Source organism: Babylonia areolata, chromosome 5 (genome assembly GCF_041734735.1).
Source record: "Babylonia areolata isolate BAREFJ2019XMU chromosome 5, ASM4173473v1, whole genome shotgun sequence".
Classification (NCBI taxonomy): domain Eukaryota; kingdom Metazoa; phylum Mollusca; class Gastropoda; order Neogastropoda; family Buccinidae; genus Babylonia; species Babylonia areolata.
The window spans coordinates 51856444-51875774 of NC_134880.1; the positions used below are offsets into that span (position 1 = coordinate 51856444).

At 45.2% G+C, this 19331-nt stretch overlaps 1 pseudogene across 1 annotated transcript in view; it reads left to right on the forward strand.

Moving 5' to 3' along the window:
* The window catches only part of LOC143282156 (uncharacterized), a 33169-nt pseudogene extending 13838 nt beyond the window's left edge, over nucleotides 1–19331 (forward strand). Inside the window, exons 2-8 of the transcript XR_013055215.1 lie at nucleotides 3675–3796; nucleotides 8650–9689; nucleotides 12076–12287; nucleotides 12759–13683; nucleotides 14788–15133; nucleotides 16671–16915; nucleotides 18219–19331. The product of XR_013055215.1 is annotated as an uncharacterized LOC143282156 (transcript). The remainder of the gene's footprint in view (nucleotides 1–3674; nucleotides 3797–8649; nucleotides 9690–12075; nucleotides 12288–12758; nucleotides 13684–14787; nucleotides 15134–16670; nucleotides 16916–18218) is intronic.

The window sequence follows — 19331 nt, forward strand, 5'->3', positions numbered from 1 at the left end:
GGTGAGGTTGCAGTGAGAAGAGTAGATTAAGTGACTGGCATTTGTATTGATATAGGCTTCATTTTCTCTGCAGAGTGTGTGCTATTTCTTGGTTTGGTCAGCATATGTTCAGAGAGATTAAAATTTTACATTCACGTGATTTCATTGCATAGGAATATGAATCATGGTGTGGTTTGCTGTTTCACCTATCAGCACAAGTCAATTTCCCCACCATATGTGTGTGTGTGTGTGTGTGTGTGTGTGCGCGCGTGCGCGCATGTTTGTGTGTGTGTATGCATGTGCACACTTGTTTGTGTATGTGTGCACATACATGTGTGTGCGTGTGTGAGTGTGTGTTTACCCATTCTTGTAAAGTGTCATTAGCCCTATTTTGAGAATATATATATATATATATATATATATATATATATATATATATATTCACAGTTATATACTTACATGGCAAACAACTGTCTTGATGCAGAACAGCAGACTGCTTGCCTGGTTTTTCTGTGCAGACGACTTTGACACCACCATAAACTGTAATCCAAGACAAACCCAAACTGCTGTGAATGAATTGATGGATTGTTTGGGGCACATGCGGTAAAGTAAGGAGAGAAGTCTTGTTAAAGCAGAGAGCAAACTGCAGTGGATTAAAAAAACAACAACAACAACAACAACAACAACAAAACCCCAAACGTAATGGGGCCTGTGTTCTTTGCACAGTCACTGCACAATGTGAACAGCCGCTTGCAAGACAGCGTTCAGAATGGTGTGGGGATGGTGAACGCTTTGAGGGAGGGTGTTGGAAAAAAGGAAACTTTAGTGGGCCAAGCAGAATCAAACACACTGGCGAATGCATGTGCATGGAAGCATGTATATTTAAGCACATGCATGCATGCACATACACTTGGACTTTGCATTGACATTTGTGTGTGCACACACTCATGCATATATATATATATATTTTTATACATATATATATATATATATACATATATATATATATATGTATGTGTATACATGTATGCACACACACATTCACATGCACACTCACTCATGAAATGCAGTATATCCATGGACACAGACTGATAGTGATGTTGACTCTGACAAGTGCATTTATACACTGAAGATGAATACAGTCTTCTGTTGATGTAATGGTGTACATTTTTCACTTTTTTGCATTCAAAATAAGTTGTATGTGCTTGTGCTCTTTGTTTTCTGTCATTATCAAGGATTGTGCTTGAATGCTTAAAACACACATATATATGCACACACACACACACTCACACACACACACACTCACACACACACAAAACACACACATCCCACACACATAGAAAAGCTTTTTCTTTTTTCTTGAGCTGTCGCACAACACAGTCATATGGTTAACCTTAAAGCTGCCTCCCAGATAATGATAATAATTTTTGAAATTGCTTATGCAGCGCAGTAGTGTCCTGACCTGTGTCTTGATTGCTGTCCTGACTTTTGTGCTATAATGGCGGAGAACTTTAGAAAAAGGGTGTCGTGCAATAGTTTAAGTGTAGGAAATCAAAGTAGTCAAGTCTGTTTTGATGTGTTGCATTGTACTCTGCTGGTCAGGCATCTGTTTGCAGATGTGGTGTAGCATGTATGGATTTGTCCGAACACTGTGACGCCTTCTTGAGCGTCTGAACTGAAGTGTACTCTGCTGTATTGTTCAATACTGTACGGAAACATTTCCAAGGCAGAAGTTGCAGCCCTGAACAGAATCGTAAAGACTGCCACCAAGATTACCGGGGCTGATCTACCCACTCTAGAAGACATATATTATAAGTGGCTACTCAAATAAGCAAAATCAATCAGCCAGAACGAATCACATCCAGCTTTTGGGATTTTCGAGATGCTCCCCTCAGGTTGACGGTACAGAAATATAATAGCTTTTTTCCTGAAAGCAGTCAATGCCCTGTCTCGCGAACAAATCCAGTATGATAACTAGAATTGTGCAATCAACAACCATCTACCTGAAGATCCAGTCAACAGCCCCATCCACATGTAATATGTGGCTTCTGTTCAAACGTGTGTGTGTGTGTGTGTGTGTGTGAGAGAGAGAGAGAGAGAGAGTGTGTGTGTGTGTGCGCGCTTGTGTGTGTGTGTGTGTGTGTGAGAGAGAGAGAGAGAGAGTGTGTGTGTGCGCGCTTGTGTGTGTGTGTGTGTGTGTGTGTGTATGTGTGTGTGTGTGCAGTGCATGCATGTGTGAGTATGCACAAGTTTTTATATTGATATGCACTTGTATGTATCCTAATCTCTACTGTATCTGTGTTTGTGTATGATTTTCAATTTATGTTTGCACCTTGTTATGTACTATCCCCCCCAGTAATCCTTGTGACCCAGGTACACTTGGTAATAAAGACATATTCTGTTCTATTCTATTCTGTTCTATTCTGTAGTGTATTGTAATATGTTGCATTGTATCAGACATAAGTCACAACTTTTTTCTTTCTCTTTGTGAAATTTGTGCAAGGGTGTTTTTTCACCATACATTTCTCGGTATCTGTACACACACATTTGCATGCATTCACACATAGGTATGTGCTTTCTCAGTCATTCCTTTAATCGGATTTTCACCCATGTTCAGGTTTTGTAAGTGTATTGTATAAAATCTGTTGACCGTGTCTGAGAGATAGCCGGGAGTAAAGTCTGTAGTTTTACACACACATATGCGTTTTTCACAATACGCTTGTGTATTTGATGATTATTCTTGTAATCATCCAGTCAGTCTCATTATTTACATATAATATATATCTTCTTCTTCTGCGTTCACTCGTATGCACACGAGTGGGCTTTTACGTGTCTGACCGTTTTTACCCTGCCATGTAGGCAGCCATACTCCGTTTTCGGGGGTGTGCATGCTGGGTATGTTCTTGTTTCCATAACCCACCAAACGCTGACATGGATTACAGGATTTTTAACGTGCATATTTGATCTTCTGCTTGCATATACACACGAAGGGGGTTCAGGCACTAGCAGGTCTGCACATATGTTGACCTGGGAGATCGTAAAAATCTCCACCCTTTACCCACCAGGCGCCGTCACCGTGATTTGAACCCGGGACCCTCAGATTGCGCTCGTCGATATATATCATTGTATGTCAGATTATCAACCTGTGTTCTTGCCATTGCTGTGTATTTGCAGGAAAAAATCCATGACGTAGCAGTTGAGATTTGATGGCAGTTTTGTCATCATTGTCTTGGTTTGTTGTCTGATTGGAATGACCACCACTTTGTTTCTAGTGGAGGGGGAGAAAATACTAGTGAGTGAGGGATTCCAGCTAATGGGCTCAGATTCTCTCACTTCCTAGGTGGATGCATTACCTCTAGGCCAACACCCCATGTGTGTGTGTGTGTGTGTGAGAAATATGAAACCTTTTTCTTCTCTTGTTTTCATTATTATTGATATAATTAGCCAGACACTGTCATATCTGTTTTATTGTCATCTCTGTGATCATTACGAACAGACAGCATTACCCTGAAAACAAGAAGACAAACTCATGAACTGTTGTAAGGTGGCTGAAATCTGGGCAGCTGTGTGTTTTAGGATGACACAGCATGGTTTCTGAATCTGATACGGAACAGGTGTCCGCTGGATGGTGACACAGACAGGTGTGCGTTTGCACGGCATGCATGTACACATGTGTCATTGATTATGTGTTTCAGGTGGTGGGTCAGGGGTATCTGACCAGTCGGACTTTGGGTCAGGGGACAAAGCCGTGACAGTGACAGGGGGCAGCCCCCTCATTTCCAGTCTACACCCCTCCCAGATCAAGAACCGTATACTTGTAAGTGTATACTTGTAAGGTTGTGTGTGTGTGTGTGTGTGTGTGTGTGTGTGTGTGTGTGTGTGCAGGCATGTGCTTGCATGTACAGTGTATATGTGCATGGGTATGTGTGAGCATGCGAGTGTGTGTATGTACATGTGTGTGTGTGTGTGTGTGTGTGTGTGTGTGTGAAGGCAGTGGTGTTGGGAGTGAGGGTGTGTATGTACATGTGTGTGCATGCATGTGTGTGTGTGTGTGTGTATGTGTGTGAAGGCAGTGGTGTTGGGAGTGAGGGTGTGTATGTACATGTGTGTGCACGCATGTGTGTGTGTGTGTGTGTGTATGTGTGTGAAGGCAGTGGTGTTAGGAGTGAGGGTGTGTATGTACATGTGTGTGCATGCATGTGTGTGTGTGTGTATGTGTGTGAAGGCAGTGGTGTTAGGAGTGAGGGTGTGTATGTACATGTGTGTGCATGTGTGTGTGTGTGTGTGTGTGTGAAGGCAGTGGTGTTAGGAGTGAGGGTGTGTATGTACATGTGTGTGCATGTGTGTGTGTGTGTGTGTATGTGTGTGTGTGAAGGCAGTGGTGTTAGGAGTGAGGGTGTGTATGTACATGTGTGTGCATGTGTGTGTGTGTGTGTGTGTATGTGTGTGTGTGAAGGCAGTGGTGTTAGGAGTGAGGGTGTGTATGTACATGTGTGTGCATGTGTGTGTGTGTGTGTGTGTGTGTGTGTGTGAAGGCAGTGGTGTTGGGAGTGAGGGTGTGTGTGTGCATGTGTGTAAGGAGAGGAGGAGAGGGAAATGGGAATGAGGGAAGGTGGTGTTGTGGGTGGCATTGTGAGTCAGTGGGTCGGTGGGTATGTATGTTTGTTTGTAGTGCGCATGAATGTGAATTTAATTTATCCATTGTGTCGTAATAGTATGGTATTATCCTTTGTGGCTGAATTGTATGGTATAATGTTATATATCTTATCATTAGATATCATATAATTATACATATGTATAATATAAGGGGGAAAATTCAGATAAAAAAAAAGAAATGAAAATTATCTGTCAGTGTTCCATTTAAAAGACCGTAATTATCAGTGTACTGTGTAGGCACATGTATATGCAGTGTTCTGTCCTTCTCCTTTGTTTTGTTGTATTGGTTCTGCACGTTCCCCTTTCTTGGCCTGTAGCCGGAGGCATTTAGTAGGGAAGGAGGGAAAGGGTGGGGAAATTAGAATTTTTAAATATTTTTTTTTTAATAGAAAATAAATAAAAAGATATTATCTGTGACATGTACACAGTGCTTCTTCTGTCTCAGTGCCTTCCCTCTCTTTCCCCAATCCTCTCTGTCTCAGTGCCTTCCCTCTCTTTCCCCAATCCTCTCTGTCTCAGTGCCTTCCCTCTCTTTCTTCTCCAATCCTCTCTGTCTCAGTGCCTTCCCTCTCTTTCTCCAATCCTCTCTGTCTCAGTGCCCTTCCCTACTCTTTCCTTTCTCCAATCCTCTCTGTCTCAGTGCCTTCCCTCTCTTTCCCCAATCCTCTCTGTCTCAGTGCCTTCCCTCTCTTTCCCCAATCCTCTCTGTCTCAGTGCCTTCCCTCTCTTTCCCCAGTCCTCTCTGTCTCAGTGCCTTCCCTCTCTTTCCCCAGTCCTCTCTGTCAGTGCCTTCCCTCTCTTTCCCCAGTCCTCTCTCAGTGCCTTCCCTCTCTTTCCCCAGTCCTCTCTGTCTCAGTGCCTTCCCTCTCTTTCCCCAATCCTGTCTGTCACAGTGCCTTCCCTCTCTTTCCTAAATCCTCTCTGTCTCAGTGCCTTCCCTCTCTTTCCTAAATCCTCTCTGTCTCAGTGCCTTCCCTCTCTTTCCCCAGTCCTCTCTGTCTCAGTGCCTTCCCTCTCTTTCCCCAGTCCTCTCTGTCTCAGTGCCTTCCCTCTCTTTCCCCAGTCCTCTGTCTCAGTGCCTTCCCTCTCTTTCCACATTCCTCTCTGTCTCAGTGCCTTCCCTCTCTTTCTCCAATCCTCTCTGTCTCAGTGCCTTCCCTCTCTTTCTCCAGTCCTCTCTGTCTCAGTGCCTTCCCTCTCTTTCTCCAATCCTCTCTGTCTCATCCCTGACTCTTTTGAGTGGGAGACAACTGTTAGCCTGTTCATACTCATAGCCTGGAATGTGAGAGAACTGGTAGTTTGAGTTTGACAAATTATATCAAATGCAAATCATTCACAGAAAGTGAATGTTTAGTTAAACAGCCGCTCTTGTACTGGGCTTGTGAACGATTGAATTGTTTGTGTGAAAACATGCAGTGTATGTTGGTTATATAAATACACCGTTTATGAGCCGGTATCAAGCTTGGGAATTGGGCTGTAAGTTATTTTGAGTTTTGAGTATGAGAGCTCATGTACGTAGAATGCATGAGGCTCTACAAAACTTGGGATTGCTTTACGCTCAAGCTTTGGGAAATGTGAGAAGCATTTTCCAGCTCATTAGATTGATCCATGTATGTATGTCTGTGGGGGGGAACTGCGTCAGCAGGATATTTTCACCTGCCGTGAAACAAGTGAAAGGGCTGTTTATAGGGAAATTGATTGATAAATGCTGTGTGGGCATTTTGCATTTTTCTCTTTCTCAGTTTCTGTCTCCTTTTCTCTCTCTCTCTCTTGCTCTGTCTGTCTGCCTATCTCTAATATGCACGCACATGCCCGAACGTGTACACACACACACACACAACACACACACACACACACACACACACACACACACACAGATGTTAACACACATGCATGTTCACAGTGTTTCTTCCATGCTTTCAACTGTCACAAGACAACATCAAAAAGAAGAGATCAGTATCTTCAAAAGAAGCACATCAAAGATAGAACTCCCCATTGAGACACCAGCGCAAAATGCCCTCAAACATCACCAGCGAATAACAACACTGAAACACCCATTTGTTATCAATAAACACCCAGTTGTTACAAAACATGAACACTGGTGTTATCCACACCCATTTTACCCGCAAAGCATCCACACAGATGGTTCTGTAAGTTGGGTGGATAAGGTCTGTTGGATGGGGGGGACAGGGGGTTGGGGAGAATTACAGGGTAGAACCACAGAGATATATGTTTTACACTGTATATGTCTATGGGTAGTTCAACTTGTCTGAGGCCCGCTGCTGGTTTACAAACACTCTGCCCCAGCTGGAGATGGGGATGAAAGGGGAGAAGACTCTTTGTGGAAGGGGGACTGAAAAAGGCCAAGCAGAGGAGTAAAGAAACAAGTTTTTTTTTTTTTTAATCACCTGCAGAGTCTGTTCCTAGTACTTCTCACACTCAGCAGGGGATGAGTTTGGTTCTTTTCTTGTGTTTGACGGCCGATTAATATTATCCTGTTTTTTTAATTTTTGCATGAAAAAGAAGCAGTTATTGCAGAAAGGGTTTTGAATGGAGAGTTGGGGGGTGGGCTGGGGGCTGGGGAGTCTGGTGGGGGTGGTGGCAGGGGGGGGGGTTGCCTTCCACCTATCCCCTACCCCTCCTCAACCTTCTTCTCTCATCTTTTCTACCACTTTTCCTACTCTTCACATTGATAAGGGTACTGTATGGCGACATTTTGATTGTTAGGATACTGTCCAAAAAAAGTGTCACTGAGCAGAATCTGGGTGTTTTTGAAACTTGTGATATAACAGCGTTGAAGAACATGAGTTGTAGTCTAACAGTGTGAGGAGGAGTATGGTGATTTTGAACAGGTGCAAAGTCAGCACTTTGGTGACACACTGTCATGATGACACTGTTAGAAGGATTGGGAGGGGAGTGTGTTAGGATTTATAGCCCAGTTGACACACATTTTTGTCTGAGTGCACACATCCAAACTGACAAGTTTCTTCATCCGTGGGCTGCGACTCCCACGTTTACTTGTATGTATATACACGAGTGGGCTTTTTCGTGTATGACTGTTTTTACCCCTGCCATGAAGGCAGTCATATTCCATTTTCAGAAGGGGTGTGGGGGTGCATGCCAGTTATATTCTTGTTTCCATAACCCACCAAACACTGACATAGACTACAGGATCTTTAATGTGGGTTTTTTTTTCTTTCATCTTCTACATGAGTGTACCCACGAAGGGGGTTCAGGCACTAGAAGGCCTGCACATCTGTTTACCCTGGAGATTGGAAAAATCTCCTCCCTTTACCCACCGCGCCCACACACACACACATGCACGCACGCACGCACGCACACCCTCTATCTCTCTCTCTCTGAATTCTTGGAATACACCATCCACGTCTCTGCAGTGGTCACCGTAGACAAAGCCTGTTTGTGATTTGGGTATGACGTTTTGCTAATCTTCGTAACCGGCACACTATTTGCACTGTCACCCACACTTATCTGAGATCATAGATATCCACAGAGGCTGAGAGCTGTGCAAAGCGAGGGGTGCCTTGTGAATGGTGTGAGCTTTTAGATCTGTTTGCTGTAGTCAGGGTGTGGGAGTGGACGAGGGTGGGGGCGTCTGTCCTGTCCCTGTTTGTTTGCCTCTTGACATAGTCCCTGTGACTCTTCAGTCACTTTCTGTGGCTCTGACAGTGGGCAGCGTGTGGTGTGATTTAGTGCCGCAAGTTTGTTGATGTTGTTGTGAGAATGCTGGAGAAACTGGGTCTCTGAATCTTAAGAGTGCATTTTGTGTGTTCGTTAGTTGTATGTGTGTGAGTTTCTGTGTATATTTGACTTATTTACAACTTTATGTTATCATTCTGACGTGTGTGTGTGTGTGTGTGTGTGTGTGTGTGTATGTGTATCTGTGTGGATGTATATGTGTGTGTGTGTATCTGTGTGTGTGTGTGTGTGTGCACGCCTTTGCACCAACGCATGTGTGTGCACGCCTTTGCACCAATGCACATGTTTGTGTCTCAGATGCAGAGAGAGGGAGACGGCGTACTCACTGAAGCCAGCAGCAGTGAAGTATCATCCTCACTGCAGACAGCTCGCACCAGCCTCGAAGAGCTGCGTCTGGACGATGCAGAGCAGCAGTTTCTCCAGACGTTCCGGCTGGCCCAGGAGAAGTCCGTGGACGCGTCCTGCCTGGTCAGCATCTACACAGGTCTGGCTGAGGTGTGCACGCGTCGCAGCCGTGGTTACCGCCAGAACCCGCTGGAATGGCTGTGGCTGTGTGTGCACGGGGGAGCGCTGCTGGGCGAAGCGGTCAAGCTGTGTCAGGCAGGGCTGGACACGGAGCTGGACAATCAGACACGGGACTGGCTGTCGGCTCAGCAGGCATTTGCCTCGGGTCGCTCCCAGAACCTGGCGGATGTAGTCGGGCGCACCCTGCTGAACTGGCTGCGGGAGGACTGGCGCCTCATCAACCCCTTCCACGCCCTGAACCGCATCAGCTCCCGCACCCCACTCACACCCTCCCACTACCCTCTGGCCGGGGGGCAGATCGGGGGCATGAAGCCTTACCATGCAGGCTTCCTCACACACGGCTTCAGCCTGGAGAGCCTTCACGAACCACCCTGCCCGCACCCTCGGCAACCACTTCGGCCATTCCAACTGGTTCCAGCGTATTCAGCTCTACTGCCACCGCCGCCTCCATGGCAATGATGTCAAGGCCATTCTGCGGGAGGTGCTGTCCTTCGAGGAGAACCCAGACTCAGACAGGTCTGACCAGAAACTGGAGCCGGAGACAATTTCAGAGGAAAGTGAATCAGTGCTCAATGACTCGATGGACCTTGGGGACGTGGACGAACTGTCAAAGACGGACACCCCTGTGCGGGAGTACTCCCTGTCGTTTGAACTGGCGTCCAGCAAAGGTGGACCAGACTGGCTGGGACTTCTTCTTGGAGCAGCGGAAGGACTACGTGGTGGACAGCGTCATCCAGCTGGTGTCTCCGGGGCAGGGGCAGCAACACACTGCAGATGGGGAGGAGGAGGAGGAGGAGGAAGGCACCGATGAGGTTGGTTTGAGAATGTGTACCACAGGTTAAAGATCACAAGTCCCATAGCCTTTTACTGCCATCAAGGCAGTGAATTCAGAAGGGGAGGAGGAAGAAAAAGGTACAGATGAGGTTGGTTTGAGAATATGTGTTCCACAGGTTAAAGATTAGAGGTTTCATTGCCTTTTACAGCCATCGGGGCAGTGAATTCCATGTCCACTGTGTGTAGGACTTGGCATAGGGAGGCGGGGCCCTGTCCTCTCCTGCTGTTTTAACCTTCCCCAGTAGAAGTTAGGTACCCCCTTTCACGCCTGGGTGGAGGTGAGGGAAACTGGAGTCAAGTGACTTTCCCCAGACACAATGCCATGCCAGATGGGGACCTCAAACCCTCATCACTAATATAGATACCATACATGTTTACACATTTTGCTTAGATGACATCCAGTTTTCAGGTTAACGTGAAAGATTGATTCACCAGTTTGCTGTCTTTTCAAAAGATGTTTTTTGACTCACTTGTGTAAACAAAGTGAGTCTATGTTTTAACCTGGTGTTCGGTTGTCTGTGTGTGTGTGTGTGTGTGTCCGTGTGTCTGTGTGTCTGTATGTCCGTGGTAAACTTTAACATTGACATTTTCTCTGCAAATACTTTGTCAGTTGACACCAAATTTGGCATAAAAATAGGAAAAATTCAGTTCTTTCCAGTCATCTTGTTTAAAACAATATTGCACCTCTGGGATGGGCACAAAAAAATAAAAAATGAAGCCTAATTATATGCAAACTGCATTTACTGTTATATTTATATTTTTTGTATTCTCTAAACTTGGCACTTTGACCTCTTATTCAGACACAACAACAAGAGGAGACATTATTATCATTTTTTGTTCAAACAGGAACTTCTTTTGCTAAGCATGGAATTTTTATTTATTTTGCAAACGTTTTGGTGCAGATAGTAAAAAAAGGGAAATTACTCTGTAATTAATGCTAGGGGACTTAATTTATCACAAGTGGGTCTTGAAGGCCTTGCCTCTCTTGTTCAGCCTTGAAATCATCACCTCTGCTTTGTCTTCATGAAGTCATTCAAAGTGGACAGTTATTGAGCAGCTTTAATCATGCACAGCAGTACACACAAACATTATTTACATTATATTAACAACTTGCAGTAAAAGCACCCTCTTTTCATGAATGGTAATGATAATTGATCATTTATTGATTAACTGTAAGAAATGAGCACAAAAAGCAGCAGCAACAACAAAACAAAAAAAACCCAAACAACATGGCAACAGCTGGCAGCAAAGTCTGCACAAAGCCCCATATAGATGTACAGACAGATATATTTTCTTTTCATTTACGTATTCAACTAGGAATGAAAGCATGCTGTGCACTGCTAAAAGTGTGAACATTGCTTGCATATTTGAGGTAAAAGCAGTCAGTGGGACACACAGATGCGTTTCAACAGGTACAGCAGTCTCCCAAAACACAGAGACTTCATTGTGGTTAGATTTACTGCTGTCTGGTTTTGTCAATAGAGCAGTCACTGAATGAGGGTGCTGAGAGGGCTTGACAGGCGGGACTGGAGTGGAGATGAAGAAAAGCCTAAACACATAAAGACGGGTGTTTCAAAGGGTAGATGAACTCATAAAAAGGCTGCTAGTGCCTGTCTTTGTCTTTGTTCTGTTTTATTGGATTTTGATGTTCTGAACGATTTTTGTTGTTGTTTGGAGTCGTAAAATGTGTGTGTGTGTGTGTGTGTGTGTGTGTGTGTGTGTGTGTGTGTGTGTGTGTGTGTATAATTTCTGGCCTGCAGGGTAATATGGTGCATAAGCTCCACCCTCTAGTTAATTATTTTTTCCTTTTGGTCACAAAAAAGGCATCTAATAGGGTGCAAATGCACTGCGAAAAAAAAATTGGAACATCACACTCTTCCAGTCGAACATGTTGGGTCCATGAAGTAAAAGAGAGAAATTACAAGTTACTAGTCTTTGAAAAAAGCACAACAAAGTCAGTGATGGTAAATGTGGGTTGGCAGCTCACTAAAGGTTCAATCATGTCGATGAAAATCCAAAGAAATCCGACTCCTCAGTGTCTGACAAAAGCAACATCTGAATCTCAGAAGTTCCAGAGGTGTGTGTCATCTTCATTGACCTGCATCCTGAACCCATACGTCTCAGTGTTATTCTGCTCTTGTTGCATTGACAGCTGCAGGACATATTGCGTTGGTGTTGTCTGTGGCGATTATCTCTGCTTTTCAGAACCCCCTTTTGATGACAAGTTCTTGCACCAAGCTGTGGTGTTGCTCCTTGAACACTTGACTAAGTTGCCACAAAATGGATTTAAGGTCAGTCTGTGGATGTACATGATATAAACATTTGACAACAAACTATAATTGTTTCCTATCGCTTGTGTTGCAGGTTCAAGAGGAGGAAGAGGAGGAGCAGGAGAAGGAGATCTTCTCTCCTCTGCAGGAGAACATGATCAAGCTGATGCTGGCCAAGATTTACCATCGGCTGGTGGACAATCTGATCACTGCTGAGGCCTACACCCAGGCTGAGCTGCTCTGTGAGAACATCCTGGAGATGATCGATGAGATACAGGATGGCTCCTCCGACCTCCTTCGTTTTAGGTAGGGCTTGTGTGTGTGTGTAGGTGGGTATTGGCATGTGTGTGTTTGTGTGTGTGGTAATGTGTGTGTGTGTGTGTGTGTGTGTGTGTGTGGTAATTTTGGATAGTGTATGTTTATCTGCAGGCGCTCTTCAAAGTAAGGAACTTTCCTCTTTTCTTACACATCAGAAATTGAGTTCTGCATCTGAACACAACAGAATATGTCATTGTCATGCTTGCTTACAAATCAATAGATCTATGCATGGGTCACAACATATATTCTTGATCAGTGAGGTTAGACTGGATCATGATGGCATGTGCTGATAGGCAAACAAGTTAACATTCACTGACACTTGTCTGAGTGGAGGCTGCACTACCTTATACCTTTATACTGGTACATTATTTTCTCTGTGTGCTGTTATGAATAAAGCCCATGCATTTCTGATTGTTGTGTGAAGCGTCATGAAGAGTGTTGTTGTGTCTGTGATTGCAGTGCCCAGGTGATGCAGAACACAGGACTGCTATGTCTGCGCCAGGGCCTGGTCAACAAAGGGCGCAGCAACTTTGAGAAGGCCCTGAGGTTGTTCCGGGACCTCCAGGACCATGACGCCCACAGGGAGGTGGCCATCGTCCTCATCGACCTGGGCAACGCCTACGTGTCGGACACACTGCATGAGGACGCTCTTTACGCCGAGGTCATCGCTGCCATCTGCGAGTTCTTTGAGAAAGAGGCTGCGGATGAACAGGACGGAGGATCATCCAAATCAGAGCGTCCGTCTGCCACCAAAGATCGGCCGTCCCCCAAGAACCGAAACAGCATGGGCACGGTGGACGCTGCCATTAGCTGCTACACAGAAGCACTGGGCGTTCTGGAGAACAATGAGGAGACCCAGAAAGACATTGTGGCCAAGGCGCTCAGAAAACTGGGCGACTGTCATTTTGTGCAGAAGAACTACCCGGAGGCCTTAGTGTTCTACGAGAAGGCTCTAGGTCTGTTCCGGCTGGCGGGAGTGTATGGGAAGGAGTCGATTCTGGAGAACGCCCACGTGCTGATCATGCTGGGGGTGTCCACCTTTATGCTGCACGTCTACCCGCGGGCCGCTCATGTGTTTGAACTGGCCCTGCACATGGTGAAGCACGCCTTTGGCCTGACCCTGCACACCTTCCTGCATGGACTGCTGCTGTCTCTGCTGGGCATCACCTTCTACAAGATGAAGTCCTACCACAAGTGTGTGTCCTTCTGCAGCCAGGCCTTTGAGACGTTCTGGACAGTGTACGAGGAGAAGATCACGGAGCTGCCCCAGCAGAAGTTCTGGCTGGTGTGTCAGAACCTGTACATGCTGGGCAATACCTACAACATCCTCAACCTGCAGCACAAGGCCATCAAGTTCCTCAACATTGGCAGACTCTTCATGCAGGTCGGTGACTGTGTGATTCTCCTGCACTGTTTGTGTAGCGTGGAGAGTGTAGCATGTAGAGACACACAACACAGACAGACAGACTGGATAATGATGGCAGTACTTGTGAGCCGATGTGATCTCTGCTAATATCATAGGAGTCTGTGATTGTGCGTGCCTATGTGTGTGTATGTGTGGAGGGTAGCTGCTATGTACATATATACGTTAAAATGTACGTATGCATTATGTGTGGTGTGTGTGTGTGTGTAAGTCACATTTTGGTGTGTGTACGTAACATTATTGTAATGTTCTATATAAACAAAATTGTTTTTTAAAGCAACTAGAGCAGATTTCTGGATAGTGTGCTACATAAGTATCCATTCTTCTTCTTCTTCTTCATCTTCTTCTTCTTCTTATTATTATTAGCATAAATCAAATGAATATTTCTCTTCTTGAGATAATGAAATATTCTGTATTCTGCCCATCAACAGTCGTGGTGCCATGTATGGGGTCTCTGGTGGTGTCTTAAACCCAACATCTGCATAGTGTGCTCGGATGTTCATGCACAGGTGTGATTGCCGTCTTCAGTCTTATGTCTTGACCCTGTAAGTTGATTTTAGATGTTGGACAGGAGACACACATCGGACAGATCTGTGTGCTTTCTGATTAATATATATATGTATATATATATTTTTTTATACATTTGTCAGATGTAAGGAGACTGCTGTCAGCCAAGTATTTCCTCATTTAGCAATGCAGACTTATGACAATAATCAGTCTAATAACACATTGTCATATTGCCCATAAAATTCAGGCACACTTTATCAAACAACTTTTCACCCCCGAAAACAGAGTATGGCTGCCTACATGGCGGGGTAAAAACGGTCATACACGTAAAAGCCCACTCGTGTGCATACGAGTGAACGCAGAAGAATCAAACAACTTTTCAACACGGTGAAACAAACAGAAAGGGAACAGTAGAAAGAAAAAGAAAGAAAAAAAAAGAAGTAAGAGAGAGAGAGGAGACAGTGTTTCTGTTTTCAATCTGTAAAAAAACACACCCCCAAACCCCAAAAACCCAAATAAACAAAGATTGAATGTTGCTGATTTCATCGCATTTTGCAGGAAAGCTGTTTAGGAGAGCGCCGACAGCACATGCGGATTCTTCAGATCCTCGGGGACTGCTACTTTGCACAGTATGACTACAAGACAGCCCTGACGTACTACAATGAGGCACTGGAGATCGGAGACAAACTCAGCACCTCCCAGTCAGAGTCTGAGATGTCGCGCAGTGGTAGCGGTGAGTCCGGGGCAATGGTATCGTCGTCGGAAGATCTGGACATGGCTCTGCATAACCAGCTGTTGAGTCGATCTGCAGATGCCCACATCAGCATGAAACAGTACCAGAGTGCAGTGCATTACCTGGAGCAGGCCAGAGACATTCAGGATGTACTGGAGGAAGATATTAAAGGTAGGGATCTGGTTGGTTGGTTTGTCTTGTTTGATGTGCACAGCGCGTACTTGTGGAGGGTGGGGCTTCTGTGTGTTTGTATGGTTGTGCAAATGTGTTGTCATCGCCGGCGGCCTCTTCCTGTCTCGAGAGACGATGGCTGCACCAGAATTGTAATGCAAATGTGTACAGGTGCATGATATATTTTTACATAATTTGTCTTTGTGTGTGTGTATACGCATTCATGTACAAATTTGCTGAATAAGGCCCTTTTTATTATTAAAAAAGCAAAAGAAAACTCCAGTTCTTTGCTCTTTTCTTTCATTCCATCTGTCATGTCTCCCACCTAGTCTCTCCCCCTGTCTCTCTAACTTAAGCTTTTTAGTTTGGTGTTATATATGTTGGCACCTTGGTATTTATAGTATGTACATGCAAAGACTCTTCGTCGTCCAGCAGTAGCAAGGTGCATACTGTTCAGTGAGTGTTTTTAATTGTTAAGCCTGTATATAAAGTGATTCTGATTGTGACTGATTCTGCACAACAATTCAGAGATGTTTGAAGTCTGTTTTTATCACACGTACCATACTGTGACCCACTGGTACAGACTCCTGCAGGCAGGCGTTTGATTCCTTGTCCCGTGCAAACTACTACCCTGCTTGTGTGGAGAAATCCAAAGTAGGTGCAGCTTGTGAGTGGAATGTTGGCCTAGAGGTAACGCATCCGCTCAGGAAGTGAGAAAATCTGAGTGCACTGGTTCGAATCCCATAGCCGCCAGTATTTTCTCCCCCTCCCCTAGACCTTGAGTTGTGGTCTGGACGCTAGTCATTCGGATGAGACTTCTTCTTCTTCTGCGTTAGTGGGCTGTAACTCCCACGTTCACTCGTATGCACACGAGTGGGCTTTTTATGTGTATGACTGTTTTTACCCCGCCATGTAGGCAGCCATACTCCGTTTTCAGGGGTGTGCATGCTGGGTATGTTCTTGTTTCCATAACCCACCGAACGCTGACATGGATTACAGGATCTTTAACGTGCGTATTTGATCTTTTGCTTGCATATACACATGAAGGGGGTTCAGGCACTAGCAGGTCTGCACATATGTTGACCTGAGAGATCGTAAAAATCTCCACCCTTCACCCACCAGACACCGTCACCGTGATTCGAACCCGGGACCCTCAGATTGACAGTCCAACACTTTAACCACTCGGCTATTGCGCCCGTCATTCGGATGAGACGATAAACCGAGGTCCCGTGTGCAGCATGCATTTAGCGCACATAAAAGAACCCACAGCAACAGAAGGGTTGTCCCTGGCAAAATTCTGCAGAGAAAACCACTTCGATAGTAAAACAAATAAAATTGCAGGCTGAAAAAAAAAAGAAAGAAAAAAAGGGTAGCGCTCTCAGTGCAGCGACACTGCTGTCCCTGTGGAGAGCAGCCTGAATTTCACAGAGAAATCTGTTGTGACAAAAAAAAAGAGTAATACAGTGCAATACAATACAATACAACACAGCAACACAACACTGTATTACCTCCCCCTGTGTGTGTGTGTGTGTGTCAGGTGACCTGGTGAGCACCCTTCACCAGCTGGGCCAGATGCACACGATGGCAGGGGACATCGACAAGGCCATTGAGTCGTACCGGGAGAGTCTGGATGTGTTCCGTGAGATGCACAACAACCAGCTGGGCCCCGAGATGTGTGTCACCCTGGGCAATCTGGCCACCATGTGCTACGTCAAGGCCTGCATATGTGAGGAGATCGATCAGGAGCTGGAGATGATTCTGTCTGCTGAGCAGTACTTCCAGGTACAGTGTGGGTGGCGGTGTTGTCATGTTTGGTTTTGAGTGGTGTGTGTGTGTGTGTGTGTGTGTGTGTGTGTGTGTGTATCTGTGTGTGTGTGTGTTTGACGTGTGTATATATATATATATCTGTGTGTGTGTGTGTCACTGTGTTTGTGTGTATGTACTGCTGAGCAGTACTTCCAGGTATTGTACAGGTAGTGTTGTTCCTGCTGATGGTGTTAGTTTTGAGTGGAGTGTGTATGAATGAACAGACTGACCAGGAGCTGGAGATGATTCTGACTGATTATGGTGCTCCTGCGGATGGGCTTAGTGTTGAGCAATGATAGCAATTCATGTCTTTTTGCAGGAGTCCCTAAAGGAGAAAATGATAGCAATTTATGTCTTTATGCAGGAGTTTATGTCTTTATGCAGGAGTCCCTAAAGGAGAAAATGATAGCAATTTATGTCTTTATGCAGGAGTCCCAACTGGAGAAAATGATAGTAATTCATGTCTTTATGCAGGAGTCCGTACTGGAGAAAATGATAGCAGTTCATGTCTTTATGCAGGAGTCCCTACTGGAGAAAATGATAGCAATTTATGTCTTTATGCAAGAGTCCCTAAAGGAGAAAATTATAGCAATTCATGTCTTTATGCAGGAGTCCCTAAAGGAAAAAATGATAGCAATTCATGTCTTTATGCAGGAGTTTGTCTTTATGCAGGAGTCCCTAAAGGAGAAAAGGATAGCAATTTATGTCTTTATGCAGGAGTCCCTAAAGGAGAAAATGTTAGTAATTCATGTCTTTATGCAGGAGTCCATACTGGAGATTTTCAGGGTTTTTTTCCTACTGGAGAAAATGATAGTAATTCATGTCTTTATGCAGGAGTCTAGTCTTTATGCAGGAGTCCCTAAAGGAGAAAATGATAGCAATTCATGTCTTTATGCAGGAGTCCGTACTGGAGAAAATGATAGCAGTTTATGTCTTTATGCAGGAGTCTATGTCTTTATGCAGGAGTCTCTAAAGGAGAAAATGATAGCAATTTATGTCTTTATGCAGGAGTCTAGTCTTTATGCAGGAGTCCCTAAAGGAGAAAAGGATAGCAATTTATGTCTTTATGCAGGAGTCCCTAAAGGAGAAAATGTTAGTAATTCATGTCTTTATGCAGGAGTCCATACTGGAGATTTTCAGGTTTTTTTTCCTACTGGAGAAAATGATAGTAATTCATGTCTTTATGCAGGAGTCCCTAAAGGAGAAAATGATAGTAATTCATGTCTTTATGCAGGAGTTCCTACTGGAGAAAATGATAGCAATTCATGTCTTTATGCAGGAGTCCTTAAAGCTGGAGATCAAGCAGTGTGTGTGCGTCAAGTACGCCAACTTCCTGTACAGCCAGGCCAACTACGAGGATGCGGTGTTGTACCTGAAGGACGCCCTCAAAGCCAGCTCGGAGGAGGTTCCGGACATTGTGTACGGCGGCCTGGAGAAGGTGACGCTGCCCGAAGCTCTGCAGGACCAGGTGGAGGCACAGGAGGAGGTGTTGCTCCCGGCAACAGTCCTGGCCCACTACCTCCTCCTCCTCTCCCACAAGCAGCTGGGGGAGATGCGTCACGCCGAGCAGGCGCTGCTGCGACTGCTGGAGGAGATCTACGCCCACAACCACGACTCGCCCTTCCTGCAGGCCCTGCTGGGCCTGGCCATGATGGAGATGGGCGTGTTCCGGGAGGCTGCCCTGCACTTCCGCAACGCCTGGATTCTGGACCCAGAGTTCCACCTAGCCCTGGACAACTATTGCCTGTGTCTGTGTCTGGACGCCTTCAGCACCTTGCAGCGCGCTCTGGCCTCCATCTTTGTCGGCTGCGGGATCTGGCAGGACGATGAGGCCTTTGATCGCCAGGTGGCCAGAATCATGCAGGCGGCTGAAAACATCTTCTGATGACGCTTTCGTGTACAAGTAACATGTTTTGAAGGGAGTTGCTTCCATGTACCAAAAACATCTTCTGATGAGAATTGCTTTTGTGTACAAATAGCATCTTTTGATGGGAGTTGCTTTCATGTACCAGTACCATCTTTGGATGGGAATTGCTTTCGTGTATCTTCTGATGAGAATCACTTTCGTGTACAGTGGCATGAAAGACAGCCCTCACCGTGGCGAACAGATCTCGAAATCACTGCGTTAAGACAGTAGGTCTGCATTACTGCTTCGTACTGCATTTTCACCGCACTGCCACTGCCCGCAGATTGAAGTGAGATAACTGACTGTGAATTCTGAGCAATATGCAGACATTCTGTCCAGAACGTTACCACTGTGTCCTCAGTGAGCTTTACCACATGTTTCAAGCCCATCCATTGAGTTAACAGATCAGCACGGTCATTTATTACAGAATCATTCCTCTTGTTACCACTTGATATTAATGAGTTGCTTTTTTTTTTTTTTTTTTAA